The sequence below is a fragment of the Scomber japonicus genome, chromosome 12, assembly GCF_027409825.1.
Source record: "Scomber japonicus isolate fScoJap1 chromosome 12, fScoJap1.pri, whole genome shotgun sequence".
Taxonomy (NCBI): Eukaryota; Metazoa; Chordata; class Actinopteri; order Scombriformes; family Scombridae; genus Scomber; species Scomber japonicus.
The window spans coordinates 32,754,045-32,758,997 of record NC_070589.1 but is presented as its reverse complement, the minus strand read 5'-3'; positions in this window follow the sequence as shown (position 1 = coordinate 32,758,997).

The window sequence follows — 4,953 nt, the reverse complement described above, 5'->3', positions numbered from 1 at the left end:
AACAAGCGAATTCTAATTGGAAACAAAACAGTTAGTTGGGCTATTTGGCAGAAAGCAGGGATAACCTATATTTTACATCTATTTGATAGCAATACTAAGCTCTTCTTAAGCTTTGACCAAATAGTAGATAGATACAAATTGCCACATAATCAATACTGGAGGTATGTCCAAATGCAAAGCACTCTGTCTCACTGGTTAGGCGGTCCGCTTACCTGCCCTACAGGTAGCCCAATTGAAGAACTGCTGATTAGATCGAGTTCAGGTAAGGGCATTACTCCTAAGATCAATGTTTTATTACAGGAACAACTATGTGACCCTTTGCTCAAGGTTAAGAAACACTGGGCAGGGGACTTGGCCATAGACATATCTCCTGAGGATTGGAAATCATGTTTAGATAACATTAATACAATATACAAAGAAATGGGTAATAGGTTTATTCAACTGAAAATAATACATAGATGGCATCGGACGCCACAACAACTTTATAAATGGAACTTAATACCAGCAGACTCTTGCTGGAGATGTGACAGGGGTGGTGCTTCTATATTACATATACTCTGGACATGCCCAGCACTTAAGGACTGGTGGAATAACATTCATCAGATTATGTTTGAAGTCTTGCACAAAAATTTCCAAATCTCTGCAAAACTGGCTATCTTGGGATCAACCACTGAGCTTCAGGACAATGACTTTTCGTGCTTTGAGAAAAGATGGATTATTTTGGCTCTAACAACAGCTAAACGGATACTACTAAGACACTGGAGGAAAACATACCCCCTTCCTTATGAAGAATGGACTACAACAATGGCACAGCTAGCTGCCTACGAGAGGGTGACATATTCCCTACTGGACAAACTGGATCAATTTATGTTTACTTGGAGCCCTTTTACTGACTGGCTGTCTGCAAGTTAGGCTAATGGTTGCCTTGATTACGTAGTGCTGTCAATGATTTATTATGTTTATTTGTTGAGAAATATCAGTGTGGTGGTCTATGTTGTGGTTGTTGTTGTTTTTGTTTTGTTCGTTTTTTTTTTTTTTTTTTTTTTGTTTGTTTGTTTGTTTGTTTTCATACTACAATCATTTACTGAAGGGAGCATATTTCTGACCTAGATGGTTACCCGATTGAGTGAACTGATCTCTCCCTGCCTGTATTATTTGTGTGTTAAACTTCAATAAAAAATTGTGCATTATAAAAAAAAAAAAAAAAAAAAAAAAAAAAACAGGACACACACACATAAACACACTTCATGTTACTCTGAGGTCTTAGACTTTAGTTTTAGGGCCTTTAACAAATCAACATGTGGTGAAAGAGAAGCAGAAGTGAGCTTTTCCTGAGTTGCATCACGTTCATTTCTCAACTGAGCCAGCAGCCGATCACCGATCCTCATCGACTGACTGAAGTGTAATCTGCAAACAAGTGGAGTCAATGAAACGTTAAAACAGTCGCAGTTTTCTCATTAGCTGGAAGATGGCTACTGATTGTCTGGCTGCTTTGGGATTTCAGTTTATTTATTTTTAGGTGCAGTGAGTCAGACAAGCTTTTAACTTCCTCAACTACATCTTCCTTTAGCTTTTCATCCTAAAGCTGCCAACAGCTGATATTTGGTGCTTTTAATGTTTAAAACTTTTTCTGTTGAGTTCAGTAATGGGAAGAAAAATAACTGTAAGAACACAAGAAAACAAAACTCTATATGTCTATATCAGTATGTTTAGTGTGAATCCAAACTAGCTGCTAGCTGCTTCACATTAAATATAAATATTAAAAGTCTTTGAGGTTGATGTTTAGCTACATCCTGTTTACTCCCAACAGTCCATTTTGATTTATTTAAAAGTCAGAATATGTGTTCTGAGTTTGATATACTACAGAAAAGTGTGTTGTTAACCACCCTGCCAGACTTGAATGACGGCGGCTAACTTAGCGGCTAACTCGGCTGCTAGCTCGGCGGGTAACTCGGCTGCTAGCTCGGCTACTAGCTCCACGGCTAACTCAGCTGCTAGCCCGGCAGCTAACTCTGCTGCTAGCTCGGCGGCTAACTCGGCCTCTAGCTCAGCTAGTAGCTCCACGGCTAACTCAGCTGCTAGCTCGGCGGCTAACTCAGCTAACTGTAGACTGTAGTAGTAGTAGTGTGTGCTGAATGTATTTCTACCTCTACAGCAGCAGGGGCGGGTTTATGCTAATCCTAGCTCCACAATTCAAATCTAAATGGTTGAAATGCTTTTTACACCTTTTTTAGAAATACATTTATGACCTATTTAATGTGTTTAGAAGAAAATGTCTGATTTCACTTTACACAGTCTTAAATACTAAAACTTACACCAAGTACTCATATGTGCTTAAAGTCTCTCAAGAAGTCAGTAAATATGTTCATCTGAGACACTTTATAAGAGACTAGCTTTAAAGTTTCTTCCGTCAGAGCTTCCTTACCGTGTTTAATTCTTAGTAAATGTGCATTATTTTATACAAACTGGTGTTTTAATGTATTCAATAAAAGCTTTGTGCAAGAAAACACACAATAAACAGCTGGTTTACATCAGCATGAAAGAGACATGACGCTATATGGAGCAATTTTACTGAAATACTTTGTACGTCGTCTGTCGTTCAAAAACAACACAAACAGCCAGAAAACACACACACACACACACACACGCACACACACACACACACACCTTCATTTATTTATCCTTAAAAACCTCTGTCACATAAAAGGGAATCCAAGATGGAGTTACTTATAGCAAACACTCAAAAGATGCAATCTGTACATCCCTCTCTCTCTCTACACACACACACACACACACACACACACACACACACACACACACACACACACACACACACACACACACTCCGCTCAGAGGTGGAGGTGAAAAGTGCTGTCGAAAGCTTCACTTTGTGCTTCAAAGGGCTGCGTAGGTGGAAGACAGAGACGCCTGCGGTGAGCTGCAGCCGCATCATGAAACGACCAACTGCTGCAGTTTAACCTCCAGACAACCAACCACTGCAGATACTACATTATATAATATATATATATATATATATATATATATTATATATATATATTATATATATACATATATATAATATATATATATATATATAAATATATATATATATATTATATATATGTAAAAGTATGCTGACTCCAAACCATACCATGGATTTAATTGGAAGGAAGGACAGAATGAAGGAAGGAGGGAAGAAAGGGAGGAAGGACAGAAGGAAGGACGGACAGAATGAAGGAAGGAAGAAAGGACAGAAGGAAGGATGGACAGAGTGAAGGAAGGAAGAAAGGGAGGAAGGACAGAATGAAGGAGGGAAGAAAGGGAGGAAGGACAGAAGGAAGGATGGACAGAATGAAGGAAGGAAGAAAGGACAGAAGGAAGGATGGACAGAGTGAAGGAAGGAAGAAAGGGAGGAAGGACAGAAGGAAGGACGGACAGAATGAAGGAGGGAAGAAAGGGAGGAAGGACAGAAGGAAGGACGGACAGAATGAAGGAAGGAAGAAAGGACAGAAGGAAGGATGGACAGAGTGAAGAAAGGAAGAAAGGGAGGAAGGACAGAAGGAAGGACGGACAGAATGAAGGAGGGAAGAAAGGGAGGAAGGACAGAAGGAAGGACGGACAGAATGAAGGAAGGAAGAAAGGACAGAAGGAAGGACGGACAGAATGAATGAAGGAAGGAAGGGAGGAAGGACAGAAGGAAGGATGGACAGAATGAAGGAAGGAAGAAAGGACAGAAGGAAGGACGGACAGAATGAAGGAAGGAAGAAAGGGAGGAAAGACAGAAGGAAGGATGGACAGAATGAAGGAAGGAAGGAAGGACAGAAGGAAGGATGGACAGAGTGAAGGAAGGAAGAAAGGGAGGAAGGACAGAAGGAAGGACGGACAGAATGAAGGAGGGAAGAAAGGGAGGAAGGACAGAAGGAAGGACGGACAGAATGAAGGAAGGAAGAAAGGGAGGAAGGACAGAATGAAAGATGGACAGAATGAAGGAAGGGAGGAAGGAAGCTCCTTCCTTCCATCTTTCCTTCCTCCATTCTGTCCATCTTTCATTCTGTCGGTCCTTTCTTCCTTCCTTCTGTCCTTCCTTCCTTCCTTTATTTCTTCCTTCCTTCCTTCTGTCCTTCCTTCCATCTTTTTAATGATCAATAACCATTATGCTCTATTATCATCAATTAATTAATCAATCAATTAATTAATTTATATTTTTATGATGTCATTTTAAAGCTGTAGTTGGATTTGAGGAAGTGAATAAAGCCTTAACACCAAACGTTAATGAACTAATAAAACAAATAAATATTCCTTCCATCTTTCCTTCCTCCCTTTCTTCCTTCCTCCCTTTTTTTATAAATATATAAATAATAATAAAAAGAATGATGCAGTATCTAACAGCACACAGTGGAACATAAAAGCTCAGACAGACATGACTTCAGCACATTAAACAGTCTGATGCTCCTTCATCACTCCATCCTTCCTTCCTTCTCTCTCTATCATCTTTCCTTTCTCCCATTCTTCCTTCTGTCCTTCCATCTTTCCTTCCTGTCTTCTCTCCTCCCTTTCTTCCTTCCTTCTGTCCTTCCATCTTTCCTTCCTGTCTTCTCTCCTCCCTTTCTTCCTTCTTTTCTTCCCTCCTTCCTTCCTCCCTTTCTTCCTTCCTTCATTCTGTCCTTCCATCTTTCCTTCCTGTCTTCTCTCCTCCCTTTCTTCCTTCTTTTCATCCCTTCCTTCTGTCCTTCCTCCCTTCCTTCCTTCATTCAGTCCGTCCTTCCTTCCTTCTGTCCTTCATCCCTTTCTTCCTTCCTTCTCTCTCTTTCATCTTTCCTTTCTCCCATTCTTCCTTCTGTCCTTCCATCTTTCCTTCCTGTCTTCTCTCGCTTCCATCTTTCCTTTCTCCCATTCTTCCTTCTGTCCTTCCATCTTTCCTTCCTGTCTTCTATCCTGCCTTTCTTCCTTCCT